The sequence below is a fragment of the Schistocerca americana genome, chromosome 4, assembly GCF_021461395.2.
Source record: "Schistocerca americana isolate TAMUIC-IGC-003095 chromosome 4, iqSchAmer2.1, whole genome shotgun sequence".
NCBI lineage: Eukaryota > Metazoa > Arthropoda > Insecta > Orthoptera > Acrididae > Schistocerca > Schistocerca americana.
The window spans coordinates 799,256,427-799,273,022 of NC_060122.1; the positions used below are offsets into that span (position 1 = coordinate 799,256,427).

At 44.4% G+C, this 16,596-nt stretch overlaps 1 protein-coding gene and 1 pseudogene across 1 annotated transcript in view; both read left to right on the plus strand.

Annotated features, from left to right (window-relative positions):
* LOC124613812 (headcase protein-like) overlaps positions 1-16,596 on the plus strand; it is a 202,763-nt gene that overhangs the window by 75,378 nt on the left and 110,789 nt on the right. The window lies entirely within an intron of this gene.
* Positions 10,578-10,695, plus strand: LOC124614111 (annotated as a pseudogene).

The window sequence follows — 16,596 nt, forward strand, 5'->3', positions numbered from 1 at the left end:
GAAACAGATCTGATGATGGTTATTAAAGACCGAAACCGGTAATCTATTAATAAAATGTTTGTGACCATAGACGTAAATTAAAGGAAACTTGTTACATATACGGGTCACTGTTTTTTCGCGACGATGTCGCAGCTTGTGAAACAAAAGTAAATTCAGTTTGATTTTCAAACTGTTTTCATCGTCTGTTTGTAACGCGAATACGGTCCATAGGCCCTGGCGGGTCAATAGGTGCCGACCGGCCGCCTTGTCATCCTCTGCCAATGGTTTCATTGGATGATGAATGGAGGGTCGTAGGGTCAGCACGCCGCGCTTCTGGCCGTTGTCAGTTTTCGTGACCAGGAGCCGCTATTGCTCGGTCAGGTAACTCCTCAGTCGATATCACGAGGCTGAGTGTAGCCCAGTCCAGTCCTCCCACCAGGGAAAGTACACTGGCTGTAGCGGGAATCGAACTGCTGTCTTTTGCATGGCAGACAGCCTCACAAGCGGGGTAGTCAAATATCATATCTGTGTCGCCGTCGCTAGCAAGGCTTCCGCCTATCCCATTCAGTAATGGGACTACCCCTTCCTTACTTTCAGCCAGCAGTGCTACGTTCTCTGGAAAACTCAACTTTACTACCCGTCCAATTTACAATTTCATATTTTTTCCGAATTTTTCTGACTTTTTCCACTGATTTTTTCCCCCGTTAACAAGACACGCAGCAGCGCCGACTAATTGCAATCCTTCTTTACAGCCCCACAAAATCTCCTAGGCTTCCTGCATTCATGTACATCTTTTGTAAGCCACTGTACAGTGCGCAATCATCCACATTTTTTTACTCCGACCTGTTGTGGGTAGATGTTCGCCTGCCTGTCGATGTAGCTTATGCATCTTCTCCAGGATTTCGAGTATTAGGATGTCTGGTTGCAGCGTCTACATTCTGTGTCTTTTGTCGGTGGGCCCCACTTGTTTTTTACGTGATTCTTTTCAAGAGAGCGGGACCAAAACAGGCTTTTCAACAGCCTCTAGTACCTCATACATCAAGCCGAGGACAGGCACTTCAACGTTAACTGAAGGGCGGCGGGTGGTCCCCCAGTAAAGTTTTGTCGTCACACTCTCGGACTGCCACTTTGAACAACTTTTAAGATCAATAAAACGCGCCGTCAGATAAGACGTGACTCATGAGCACCTCGTAAGGTTTTAATGGAAGTCAGTGTTACAACTTTGTTTTATAGTTAGTGGAACAGTGTATATTCAGATGCGTGTCAACATTTATTTACATGCGGCCCTTTCAGCATCCTCCGGGCAACGAACTTTATGGCACTTAAAATCGAGATAACGTTCGTACTAAATTTGATGTTCTACATAAATGTAAACCAGCCACTCATTTGCATATCAGGATTACTCACTATTTTATTCGCTGGGTGTTCAACCAACAATTCTAAGCGTATTCGTTCTCTATTTCTTCCGCTAATATTTCTCTGTTGGGAAGAAAATAAAATGTCAGTTACGGTACCTCGTTGCTTTACCACGCAACAGAAGAGCTACTGCGCTTCATCTACAATAACTCTACCTCTGTTGAAGGGCTCTCTTGTGTCTTTCACGACATTCCATCCTGCAAAACTACACCATGGAAAGTTAGAGACCGATTGTACAAGCTTTCATATAGAGGTACACAGTCTCCCTTCATAAATTATTCACCAGAAGATAAATGTTCTGTTCGCATTTGCAAGCGTAGTTACAGCTTACCGCTTCATGGAGCATTTTCTACCAGCGCGTATGAAAATTGAAATACGTGTGTATTTAACGTTTCACAACAACTCTGAATCGGAGCGGTAGTTTTTATCGTCTGTACAAAAAATATAAAAAAAAGAACGTATACCGCGCGTATTTTCGCTGTGCAAATAGCGGACTGGAACACTTCGGAGCAAATATTTAGATACTGTGGTCACTTTGAGCTTTAGATATTGCTCTACTGTAGTGCGGATGAACCGAAAACGATGCAGTACGTTCACACTTCCTCCTTATCAAGTGTGCATACTATTTCATTTCGCTGTATTTTTATCAATGCATTGAAAGACCACATTTGGCCTTCGGTGACGAACAATGAGAGAACATACAACAAAGAATCTTCTGTTTGACTATCTAAGAAGTGCATGTGTCAATATTTATATTATTTCAAGCAAGTTTTGTGCTTCCTCGGAAATAATACTTTATTTATGATTCTTCTGGACCTGTTGGTAATAATTTTCTTTTACATGACACTGTTTTCCTCTGTAACACGTTCTTTTCTTTAGTTTCGTTAGCCTTCAGACACCGGTTGTACTTAGCTGCAGAGTTTTATTGATAAAAGATCCCGATCAGTGTTAGGAAATACACTCCACAGTATTGTAACGTAATTTTTATTAGGTTTTAGCCGTTCGAACTGCGGTACTTTGCTTGTCAATACATATGCAAGAGGGGAGTTTCGTTGGTGTGGTAGAACCCAGCTTTTGAGACCGACGACTAAATATCTAATGGAATCATACATTATGTTGATGAACATGTATGTAGTGTATAGAAGATCGAAAACTTCGGAAACAACCTTCGCTTTCGATCTTCTCCGTAAAGTCTGCCCCGTCGGATTTCTTAACCGGCCTGTGTGTCATTTGACTCAAGGGGGACTTCACGTTGTTGAGTGTAGCTTAAAGGTTAGTACGGTAAGAAGTCATCGGTTAACTCTCGCCGCTCTTCTGACGACTTTCTGCTGACAGCATATGTTTTGCAGTCTCAATTGTGACGAACAAACATTAAAGCACACAAGGCCATTAGGTCTCTCGAGGATGGCAGATACAGGCACCCGCAAAACTATGTTTGAAACCCTCTTATCACAAAATGGGCATACCTATCAGATCAGACTGTTTGCATCAACATTTATACTCTTCAACTCTTGGAGTGTATAGCAGTGGGTGTTCTGCATCACTCACAGCCCTATCCAATTCTCGTAAGGACTGGAGGAAATGCTGTTCTGCCATATGAGCACTATTCTCTCTTATCTTATTCTCATTAGCTCTGACCAAGAAAAACCATAAAATTTGTACAGTGTACCTCGAATAGGGGTCCTCTAAACTTAACCGACACGGCTTCAAGAGAATCATATGCCTTCACTTCTAAAGATTTCCATCTAAGTTACATAAGCTTCTCTGTCTTTTTCGATGTCTGTTGTCGAGGTTTGTTTAGATAAACTGCTCTTTCCCAAAGACCTCGCAAAAAATCTGAGTTTTTCATTCGCCTTCTCTGCTATTGCTTTTACATATTCATTCCAATGCATATCAGTTCGTAGAATTACTGTTACTTAACGCTCTATTTACCAGAAATAAAATCTTTGCTAGAATTATTATTTTCTTAACACAGATACAACCATGTACGTGTCAAATTAACAAAAGTGAAAGTATTTTCATAAAAAGCGCTTTACAGTATTCTTATTGCGTGTGGTTTCGCACCCCTGGTAAACCAGCGGGTTGCTGACTTTTTCTTGCCCTCTGCGAAACGTTTTTATTATTACTCTTGCAAGTTTCGACACGTGTTTAGCTCGTGCAACGTGTGGTTTATAACATGTGATAGGAGTGCTTTATTTTCTCTTGCTGTTGGCGAACACATTGAGAGGCAATTCTGACGTTGCGGTTAATAATGGAAGCAAGGCTAAAGAATAATCAAGACACGCTCAAAGGATTTATCGACCTGGAAAAAGCTTTCTTTAGTGTAAACCGGTCCAAGATGTTTGAAATTCTGAGAAAAATAGGGGTAAGCTATAGCGAGAGACAGGTCATATACAATATGTACAACAGACAAGAAGGAATAATAAGAGTGGACGACCAAGAACGAAGTGCTCATTTTAAAAAGAGTGTAAGACAAGGATGTAGCCTTTCGCCCCTATTGTTCAATCTGTACATCGAGGAAGCAATGATGGAAATAAAAGAAAGGTTCAGGAATGGAATTAAAATTGAAAGTGAAAGGAGATCAGTGATATGATTCTCTGATGACATTGCTATCCTGAGTGAAAGTGAAGAAGATTTACATGATCTGCTGAACGGAATCAACAGTCTAATATGTAGAGAGTATGGACTGAGAGTAAACCGAAGAAAGACGAAGGTAACGAGAAGTAGTAGAAATGAGAACAGCGAGAAACTTAACATGAGGACTGATGGTCCCGGAGTAGATGAAGTTACGGAATTCTGCTACCTAGGCAGTAAAATAACCAATGACGGACAGAACAAGGAAGACATCAAAAGCGGACTAGCAATGGCAAAAAGAGCAGTCCTGGCCAAGAGAAGCCTACTAATATCAAATATCGGCCTTAATTTGAGGAAGAAATTTCTGAGAATGTACGTCTGGCGTATAAAATTGTACAGTAGTGAAACATGGAATGTGGGAAAACCGGGACAGAAGAGAAACGAAGCATGTGAGATAAAGTGCTACAGACGAATGTTGAAAATTAGGTGGACTGATAAGGTAAGAAATGAGGACGTTCTGAACAGAATCGGAGAGGAAAGGAATATGTGGAAAACACTGATAAGAAGAAGGGACAGAATGATAGGACATCTGCTAAGACGTGAGGGAATGACTTCCATGGTACTGATAGGACATCTGCTAAGACGTGAGGGAATGACTTCCATGGTACTAGAGGGAGCTGTCGAGGGCAAAAACTGTAGAGGAAGACAGAGATTGGAATACGTCAAGCAAACAATTGAGGACGTAGGTTGCAAGTGCTACTCTGAGATGAAGTGGTTACCACAGGAGAAGAATTCGTGGGGCAGGCCGCATCAAACCAGTCAGAAGACTGATGACAAAAAAAAAAGAGATATGATTTCATAAACGGTTACCAAGGCAAAGTGAATCCAGACACCTGACAAAAAACTCTTCGAACCTAACCAAAAATTTATAAAATGTGAATTTCAGTTTCTATACATAGCCAAGCAGTGTTCACCCAGAACATTATGACCACCGATCTACTATAGATATTAACCCGTCCAGGCGATAACAGCGTCATCTGGCGAGGAATGACTGCCAGTTAGACACACGCACGGTGCATATAGTATCAGTATACGTGCTGTCCGTGTATAAGATGGAGAAGGCGTGCGATCTATTTGAGTTTGACCGAGGGCAGATTGTGATGGCCCGGAGGCTCGGCGCAAGCATTTTGGAAACTGCCCGACTCGTCGAGTGTTCCAGGAAAGTTGTGGTGAGTGTCTTAAAGACGTGGCGAAACCAAGGTGAAACCACGTCTAGGCGTAGTGGGGTTGAGTGGCCACTCCTCATTACAGATGTCGGACGCCGTAGGCTGGCCAGACTGGTAAAACAGAACAGGCGGCCAACTGTGGCGGAACTAACGTCAGACTTTAACGGTGGGCACAGTACAAGCGTGTCTGAGCGCACAGTGCACCGAAAACTTCTAACAATGGGCCTCCGCAGCCGACGACCCATGCATGTGCCAATGTTAACACCACGACATCGGCAACTGTGACTGAAATGGGGATGTGACCATAGGCTCTGGACGTTAGCGCAGTGGCAGAGCGTTGCGTGGTCTGATGAATCCCGATACTTCCTTCATCATGCCACTGGGAAGGGGCGAATCCGTCGTCTTCCATCTCCTTGACAACTGTACTGCGGGTCGGAGACAAGCTGGCGGCGCCTCCATTATGCTCTGGGGAACGTTCACGCGGACATCGAAGGGTCCAGTGGAGCTCGTGCAAGGCACCCGACGGCCAACGAGTGTCGTAGACTGGTTGCAGACCACGTACATCCCTTCATGCGCTCATGTTTCCTGACATGAGTGTCATTTTTCAACAAGACAGTGCCCCACGTCATAAGGCCAGGAGTGTGATTGAGTGGTTTGAGGAACACAGTGGCGATTTCCAGTTGATGTGCTGGCCCCCCCAACTCGCCAGATCTGAACACATCTGGGATGTGACTGGACGTGGCGTCAGAGCTCATCGCCCATCTCCCCGGAATTTGCGGGAATTAGGTGACTCGTGTGCGCAGGTGTGGGGCCAACTCCCTCCAGCGACCTATCAGGGCTCCATTGCTTCCATGCCACGAAGCGTCGCCGTTGCTATCCGTGCCAAATGTCGGTGGTCATAACGTTCTGGGTGATAAGTGTGTTTATGAAAGCAGTACAATACTGCTGACTGCTGCTGATTCCGTTGATACAATACTATCCTTCAAAAATTGTGTTTTAGAGTGCCAGTAGTAAATCCATATTTCAGATGTTGAAACCAATGTAATTCATCACCACACATTTTGCTGCCGTGAACTGAGAGGCGATAGCAACTGGTTTCATGGAGACTAACTCGTTTAATTCCGAAACTGTTCCGTATACGAATAAATGATTAGATTAGATTAAAGATTGTATGAATTATTCATTCCATAGACCGACAGAAGAGGGGATCCTCCTGGGTGTGTAACATGTCGGATAAACACATTACACAAATGTAATTAGAAAAACTTGAGTTTCATTAATTTTAATGATTCTCAGTCAATAAACAGTAAAATTATGTACATGAATGAAAATTAAACTTCTAACATTTACAGGTTTCATACTTACATCTGCTTTCATTAAATACATCATTCACACAGTAGCTAGTTACTTGGCTATTACAGCCAAGTATTGTCAAAAATTAAAGCAAAGTATTCATTTCAATGATCCTCGGTCAAGAACAGTACAATTATGTACAAGAGTTAAAATTAAACTTCCACTTTTTACAAACTTAAGACTTACATCTACTTTCCATACATCCATCATTCACACGGTACTGTTACAACCAAGTATTGTCAAAAATTAAAGTATAATAAATTTTCAGTAAAATGGTCTACTGCACTTGTTGAGAAATTCATGGATGGAATAGAAGGAGTTGGCCACCAAAAATTCTTTTAAATTATGTTTAAATTGTGCCTTGTCTGAAATTAAACTCTTAATGGTTGCTGGTAACTTATTGAAAATATGCGTTGCTGAATACTGGACTCCTTTCTGGGCAAGAGTAAGTGATTTTAAATCTTTACGTATATTGTTTTTATTCCTAGTATTCATACTGTGTGCTAAGCACTTAGTTGGAAAAAGAGATGTATTATTTACAACAAACTTCATTAAGGAATAAATATACTGAGAAGCTGTGGTTAGTATGCCCAATTCTTTGAATAGGTTCCGACACGATGTTCTTGGATTTACACTACACATTGCTCTTAATATACGGTTCTGTACTCTAAAAAATTTTTCTCAGTTTGTGGAGTTACCCCAAAATATGATACCATATGACATAATGGAATGAAAATAAGCAAAATATGCCAGTTTTTTATATTTATATCTCCTATTAGTGACATCATTTGCATTGCAAACACAGACTTGTTTAGGCGAGATATTGTGTGCATTTAAATTCAGTTAAATGACTGTTTTGAAAAGTAACATTTATTCAGCGCATGGAAGATAAGAGATCGTGATTTATACATACAACTGTTATCCGAACGCATCAGCTAAACTAAAATTACTAGAATATAAAACAGAATTTTAAATCCCCAGTAGCTTCGGAAAATTTACAGACTCGCAGAATCTAAGGGGAGTGTTGTAATCAGCACAGAAGCCCCGTAAATAGAGACATTTTATACATAAATTCTCCGTCTAACATGGCTGACAGGTTTGAGGGTATAACAGTGGACTCAAGTATGTTTGCTACCACTTTTATATACACTCAAAAAATTTAATGAAGAATATGTAAACCATTTTAAAACAGTACTTATATAAATGAAAATAGTCCTAGCCTTCAGGCACCTTAGTTCTATTATTAAATATACTTTTGTACTTCATTTTGTGACATCACATTCCTTAAAATGGCGGGGAGAGGGTTCCTTTAAATACGTTTTAGATACACTCCATGCATCACTTGAGAGTGACTTAATATGTAAGAAGCACAGCACCATCTGCTACATTTACTGGTTTTATTCATGGGCAACCCATTTCGGTGTTACATTAAACCATCTTCAGGCCGCTCTATTAGTGTGGGTGACCATGTTGGTACCTGGGAATCATTGTTATACTTTCTGTAGAAGGTCCAAAACGTCGACATCTCCTAAAGTGAAGCATCTTACCGTAATGTTGTGTGCGGTGACGGTACATCAACCCAGCTGTTTGTTGGAACCAGTTATGTTACAGTAGGTCATAGAGACGTGCAATATTTTTAATTTTTGTGAATGGCAACCAAATGTAGGTTGACGACAGTGTAAAAACATGTGCGATGTCAGTCATGAGTACCTTACGTGAGTTGTTTATAAAACAAATGCTCAGCTATGAAGACATGTTTTTGATTTATCAGTATAAGCCGTTGCACATAGTTACAAAACATGACAGCACAAATCAACTCCCGGACCAGTGATCTGGAATCGTTTGCAGCCACCAAATTCGTCACATCACGTTGCTGGAACCCACAAGTTTGACTTGTGAAGTACGTGTGCTATTTTGGATGGGACCTCCGAACCTTCCTCGACGCCAAGCAAAGGTGACACCAGGCAACGCACCGCAGCGGCACAAGCGGTGATCATCTCGCGATACGGCCGAGGGAGGCGTTCCAAGCACGGCTCACCTGCGGCGCGTGAGAAAGTGCGTGCGCGCGTGCGTGGGAGGAGCACGCGCGGCCGCCAAGCGGGTCCTACCCACCGCCGCCCCCGCTGGCGGTCCGGCACTGGGCTTCGGCTTTCTCTGTGCGCGACGCTGATGGTTCCTGAAAACCTCCAATTACTCTTCCTGTCCGGTTCTGGTGGAGGTCAAAATAATGGCGACGCGGTGCGACAGGTGAAATTTGGAACACACGTATAGTGCCGGAATTTTCTTTCCTGTCCATCGGCTTTACTTTTCAAATGGATGGTACGTGTCATCCTCCGACGGAATGTAACAGGTATAAGCGGTACCCTAGACGCTAAATCATCAATCAGGTCTGAAGTCGTGAGAAGTCCCATTTTACCGTTTCGTATAGTACAGCTTTGAATCTCTCTGGAGCGAGAGATGACTGGGTCGTGTAATCAACTCTTTCCTGCTGAAGCAAAGAATTTCGTGTTGAGGGAAACAAATGTGTAAGAAACGACAAAAAAAACCAGAAAGAGAGAGAGAAAGAGAGAGAAGAAGAACCCAAGGGCAAGGGCAAACTGGGGCTCAAACACACGACACACGGCCTCTGTATATGGAACATCTTCACTGAGCCATCAAACCACATTTTAACTCTATACGAATCAAAGGATACTAACGTATTATTTATGTAAAATGTTTGCAGAGTCATCTGTGATACCGTTTTAACAGTAATGGAAAAAACATCTGCTGAACAACCTTTTTGATTCGCAGGATGCTGAAGGCAGGGGAAAAGAGAATAAAACTTGTTACGTAACAATTGTCGCAGAAGGAAGCCTTAGAAACAACCATGTGATGCATATAATTTTCACTTAAAATTTATTCCCTTACAACACGAGTATGTAAACGTTAAAAATTAACTGCGTACGCTACACTCCGGAACCGCGCGACCGCTACGGTCGCAGGTTCGAATCCTGCCTCGGGTACGGATGTGTGTGATGTCCTTAGGTTAGTTAGGTTTAAGTGGTTCTAAGTTCTAGGGGACTGATGACCACAGCAGTTAAGTCCCATAGTGCTCACAGCCATTTGAACCAATTAACTGCGTACATTAGAAAATTAGCCACATTTTCCAATAAAGATTAACGAAAACCGTACCAACGTGTATTTACTCCTACTAAATTTGCTTGGGCTGGCCTTTCTTAGCTGTCTTACCATGTATATGTTTTTATTTATTGCTTGTGTTCCAACGTAGCTCTGGAACGCCTGGCGTAACTTAAACCAAACGTGGTACATATACAATTTAGCAATAGAAGAAAATTACCTCCGGCTTCAGACGTACTCAGCTGTATTATTTCTGGGGCTGGAGGTTGAGAACACACAAATCTCGAACGGCTGGAGCTATTTCAACTGAACTAGGTACGAATATGACGTCTGGAAAAATATTCAGGTGGAGTAAGACGCCCCGAGAATCGCCGGAAGTAGGGACTGGAAAGGCGGGAAGATGACATGTGAAAATAATCGAAAGACTGACAATAGTGTTGAATCCATAGTTTCTTGGTTTTTCACCTGGCTCCTATGGAACTCTCGGCGCTTGAGGCAGGAATGGGAAGGGATGACATAAAAATATGTAACCGGGAAACGGTGGACAATCAGCCAGTTAAAAGTTAGTTTTTACAGCGCTGCTGAAAGTACGTCCGATTTTTAATAATACAGAAGGAAAGATGCTGTCATAGCACAAAAAAGAGCGAATATGTCCCGGGCAGAATTAGGGATTTAAAAGAAGGAAACTAGCTTCTAGACTTAACTGGCAGCTTCAGAGAGACTTAAATCAGAAACAGGGACTTAGCCTATATAAATTGGAACATGCAGTTGGTCAACACCTTGCACCTGAAGAGCTCACCACGCTGGGGAAGTGGGGTTAACTCGTATGAAACCGCTAACATGTCAAGATGTTTTGATTTAAATGTATTTGAAGCTGTCCCCTTCTTCACATTCCTAACTCTGCCCAGGACAGACAACGGTCTTGCCGCAGTGGATACACCGGTTCCCGTGAGATCACTGAAGTTAAGCGCTGTCGGGCGTGGCCGGCACTTGGATGGGTGACCATCCAGGCCGCCATGCGCTGTTGCCATATTTCGGTGTGCACTCAGCCTCATGATGCCAATTGAGGAGCTACTCGACCGAATAGTAGCGGCTCTGGCCAAAGAAAACCATCATAACGACCGTGAGAGCGGAGTGCTGACCCCACGCCCCATCTATCCTCATCCTCCACTGAGGATGACACGGCGGTCGGATGGTCCCGGTAGGCCACTCGTGGCCTGAAGACGGAGTGCTTTAACTCTGCCCATGATATAATCGCTTTTTCTTGCTATGATAGAAGCATTTTCATTTTGGTTCCTAACTTTACCATAATTTTGGCATTAGACCGCCGTAGCTTGGCAACCGATGTAGATTTTTGTTGTCTCGGGCGATGACTGGTCCACTATTGGCTTTCTTTTATTCTCTTTCATCATGTCGCTAATATCGTGGCAACTGATAAAGCTTTCACAAACCAACGGGACGAACATTAATTGCATATATTTGCCTACCTTCTCACAAGATTTGAACCGACTAGCACAAATTTGAAACATAGAAGTGTGGCGCATAAGAAAACTCAGAAGAAACGTGTTTTTTGGACGTCAATTCAGAATGAAGATTGATTTTTGATGGCCAGCTTTCAATTTAATCGTAATGCAATTTTTTTATTTTATTTTATTCTCCCTTTTTCGTGCATTCAATTAAAGTAAAAAAGAATTTTACGTACTACATGAAGGTCGACTTTAAATGATCGTATTTGCACAACGGATAAAGACGGTTGAATAAAGAAAAGTGGTTTTGATGTTTTGCATTTATCTACCGTCGTGTAAAGTTTGAACTAATCCGAGCAAGTTTAAGGTATAGAAGTGCCGTGCTTCAAAACATACTAGAAAAAACGTGTTTTTGCATGATTTTGCACGTAAAATCCGAACGGCGCACATAGAAATGCTGTCATTGGCTGGGCATTAATTTCAGCCCAATTAAAATTTGTGCAAAGGGGATTAATCGATTCGCATAATTTGTCTGTTCGCCAGCTCCTCTTAGTCGTTCAAAATTTACTTGATAATTTAATCTACATCTACATGGCTACTCTGCAATTCACACTTAAGTGCCTGGCAGAGGGTTCATCTAACCATTTTCATACTACTTCTGTATCATTCCACTCTCGAATGGCGCGTGGGAAAAAGGAACACCTAAATCTTTCCGTTCGAGCTCTGATTTCTCTTATTTTTTTATGACGATCATTTCTGCCTGCGTAGGTGGGTGTCAACAAAATATTTTCGCATTCGGAAGAGGAAGTAAGTGATTGAAATTTCGTAAATAGATCTCGTCGCAAAGAAAACCGCCTTTGTTTCAGTGACTGCCACCCCAGCTCGCGTATCATATCAGTGACACTCACACCCCCATTGCGCGATAACACGAAACGAGCTGCCCTTCTTTGCACTTTTTCGATGTCCTCCGTCAGACCTACCTGGTAAGGATCCCATACCGCGCAGCAATATTCCAGCAGAGGAGGGACAAGTGTAATGTGGGCTGTCTCCTTCTAAGTGTTCTGCCAACAAAGCGCAGACTTTGTTTCGCCTTCCGCACATTATTGTCTATGTGGTCTTTCCAATTTAAGTTGCTCGCAATTGTAATTCCTAGGTATTTTGTCGAATTTACAGCCCTTAGATTTGTGCGATTTATCGTATACCCAAATTTATAGGATTTCTTTTAGTACCCATATGGATGACCCTGCACATTTCTTTGTTTAGTGCTAAATGTCACTTTTCGCACCATACAGAAATTCTCGCTAGATCATTTAGTAAGTGGAATTGATCGTCTGATGATGATTTTGCTAGACGATAGATTACAGCGTCATCGGCAAACAATCTAAGGGGGCTGCTCAGATTATCACCTAAATTATTTATATAAATCAGGAACAGCAGAGGGCGTGTGACACTACCTTGCGGAACGGCAGATATTACTACAGTATAGCTACAGCAAGTCAGATGTTCGAATGGCTGAACAAACGGGCGCTGGTTCGTGCTAAACCGAAAACGTTCTACTCCTCGTTCCTAGCTCACATACGCCCCCCCCCCCTTCCCGCCACCAAATGTGATTCTGCGCCCGGCCTTTTCAGACATATTTGTTACAGCGCTTCAACGCTTTAACAATACCTATTGGCTGAAAATCTGAGATGTCATTTCAAAAATAGAAAGCCGGTATTTGTCGGAGACCACGAGATCTGATCTTGAATGACAGAACGAAAATGATAAAAGCGAGCCATTCCTTTTCTCTGGATCGTCCCACACGGTTTCCTGGAGGAAACACGTACATCACGAGGCTTCGATATCTCTCGACAGGAGCGACGTCCGAAGGCACGAAGGAGGCGGGGCGTGTCAGCGCGGTGCCCGCCGCGGCCTCGGCGTGCCGCGGAAAGCGCCGGGCGCGCTCAGGTACGCACGCCCGCATGCGTGGGTGGCTGGCTGGAGGCGCCACGCGGCGAATAGCAACGCCGGCGGGCGCCGAGGTGCCGAGGTGCCGCTGGAACAATGGACGCGGTCCGGCGGACGTGGACGTGGCGCGCATCCGCGTGCGGCCGCCGCCTGCCGGCACGTGGCCCGTACTCACCAGCTCCTCCCCACGTGACGCGAACGTCCCTAAAACCAGCACTTCAGCAGTTGCATTGATTATGACATGAATACACGATGAAGAGCCAAAGAAACTCATACACTTGACTGACTGCACTACTGGCCACTAAAATTGCTATACCAAGAAGAAATGCTGATGATAAACGGGTATTCATTTGACAAATATATTATACTAGAACTGACATGTGATTACGTTTTCACGCAATTCGGGTGCATAGATGCTGAGAAAACAGTACCCGGAACAACCACCTCTGGCCGTAATAACAGCCTTGATACGTCTGGGCAATGAGTCAAACAGAGCTTGTATGGCGTATACAGGTACAGCTGCCCATGCAGCTTCAACACGATGCCACAGTTCATCAAGAGCAGTGACTGGCGTATTGTGACGAGCCAGTTGCCCGGCAACCATTGAACAGACGTTTTCAATTGGTGAGAGGTCTGGAGAATGTGCTGGCCACGGCAACAGTCGAAAATTTTCTGTATCCAGAAAGGCCCGTACAGGACCTGCAACATGCGGTCGTGCATTATCCTGCTGAAATGTAGGGTTTCGCAGGGATCGAATGAAGGGTAGAGCCACGGGTCGTAACACATCTGAAATTTAACTTCCACTGTTCAAAGTGCCGTCAATGCGAACAAGAGGTGACCGAGACGTGTGACCAATGGCACCCCATACCACCACGCCGGGTGATACGCCAGTATGGCGGAGACGAATACACGCTTCCAATGTGAGTTCACCGCGATGTCGCCAAACACGGATGCGACCATCGTGATGCTGTAAACAGAACCTGGATTCATCCGAAAAAATGACGTTTTGCCATTCGTGCACCCAGGTTCGTCGTCGAGTACACCATCGCAGGCGCTCCTGTCTGTGATGCAGCGTCAAGGGTAACCGCAGCCATGGTCCCCGAGCTGATGGTCCATGCTGCTGCAAACGTCGTTGAACTGTTCGTGCAAATGGTTGTTGTCTCACAAACGTCCCCATCTGTTGACTCGTGGCTGCACGATCCGTTACAGCCATGCGGATAAGATGCCTGTCATCTCGACTGCCAGTGATACGAGGCGGTTGCGATCCAGCACGGCGTTCCATATTACCCTTCTGAACCCACCGATTCCATATTGTGCTAACAGTCGTTGGATCTCGACGAACGCGAGCAGCAATGTCGCGATACGATAAACCGCAATCACGATAGGCTACAATCCGACCTTTATCAAAGTCGGAAACGTGATGGTACGCATTTCTCCTCCTTACACGAGGCACCACAACAACGTTTCACCAGGCAACGCCGGTCAACTGCTGTTTGTGTATGAGAAATCGGTTGGAAACTTTCCTCAAGTCAGCACGTTGTAGGTGTCGCCACCGGCGCCAACCTTGTGTGAATGTTCTGAAAAGCTAATCGTTTGCATATCACAGCATCTTCTTCCTGTTGGTTAAATTTGGCGTCTGTAGCACGTCATCTTCGTGGTGTAGCAATTTTAATGGCCAGTAGTGTAATACTTTTAGGCCCCCCAAGCACGCAGAAGTGGTGCAGCACAATGTGGCATGAACTCGACTTATGTCTGAAGTATGCTGGCAGGGAACTGACGCCATGCATCCTGCAGGGTTGCCAGTAAATCCGTAAGAGTATAAGACGGTGGAGATCCCTTCCGAAGAGCACGTTGCAAGGCATCCCAGATATGGTAAACAATGTCTGGGGATTTTGGTGACCAGCGGAAGTGTTTAAACTCAAAAGTGTTCCTGGAGCCACTCTGTAGCAATTCTGGACGTGCGGGGTGTCGCATTGTCCTGCTCGAATTGCCCACGTCCGTCGGAATGCACAATGGGCATGGCTGAATGCAGGTAATCAGGCAAGATGCTTACGTACGTGTCACCTGCCAGGGTCGTACGTAAACGTATCGAGGTCCCTTATCACTAGAACTGCACACGCCCCACACCGTTACAGAGCCTCCGCCAGCTAGAACAGTTCCCTGTTGACATGTAGGGTCCATGGATTCATGAGGTTGTCTCCGCACCCGTACACGTCCATCCGGTCTATACAATGTGAAACGAGATTCATCCGACCAGACAACTTGTTTCCAGTCATCAGAAGTCCAATGTCGGTGTTGACGGGCCCAGGCGACTCGTAAAGATTTGTGTCGTGCAATCATCAAGGATACACGAGTGGGCCTTCGTCTCCCAAAGCCCATATCGATCATGTTTCGTTCAATGGCTTACACGGTGATCCTTGTTGATGGCCCAGCATTGAAATCTACAGTTATTTGCGGAAGGGTTGACTTCTGTCGTGCTGAACGATTCTCTTCAGTCGCCGCGCGGAGTGTCCGCTCGGTTCGAGTTCTCCTTCGGGCGTGGATGTGTGTGTTGTTCTTATCATAAGTTAGTTTAAGTAGTGTGTAATGCTAGGGACCGATGACCTCAGCAGTTTGGTCCCTTAGGAATTGACACATTTGCCGTCGTTGGTCTCGTTGTTGCAGGATCTTTTTCCGGCCGCAGCGATGTCGTAGATTTGATGTTTTACCGATTTTATGATATTCACGGTACTCTCGTGAAATGGTCGTACGGGAAAATTCCCACTTCATCGCTACCTCGGAGATGCTGTATCCCATCACTCGTGCGTCGACTATAACACCACGTTCAAACACATTTAAACCTTCATAACCTGCTATTGTAGCACAATTAACCGATGTAACAACTGCGCCGGACAGTTGTTGGCTTATATAGGTGTTGTCGACTGCAGCGCCGTATTCTGCCTGTTTAGATATCTCTGTATTTGAATACGCATGCTTATACCAGTGGCTTGGCGCTTCAGTGTAGCATAGCGTCTCACAAAACAAGTGGAACACCCGCAAGACTTGGTGTTCGTTGTAGTCAAAACAGTACTCTGTACAGTTGTGAACGCATTATGTCGGAGCTAAGTAACTCAGAATGTGGTCAAATTGTTGGTGCTCCTATGGTGCTTCAAAAAAATGGTTCAAATGGCTCTGAGCACTGTGGGACTTAACTTTTGAGTTCATCAGTCCCCTAGAACTTAGAACTACTTAAACCTAACTAACCTAAGGACATCACACACAGCCATGCCCGAGGCAGGACTCGAACCTGCGACCGTAGCGGTCGCGCGGTTCCGGACTGTAGCGCCTAGAACCCCTCGGCTACACCGGCTGGCTATGGTACCGCATACTAGGAAAGCGGAAAAAGAAAATCCGCTAACTCACAAGGTGGACAAAAGTGTGGGTTGAATGATCGTGACGGGCGGTCGTTAAAGCGGATTGTAACGAAAAGTGAGACGACGGCTGCAAAAGTCACTACCCAACCGAGTGTCGCACTCGTG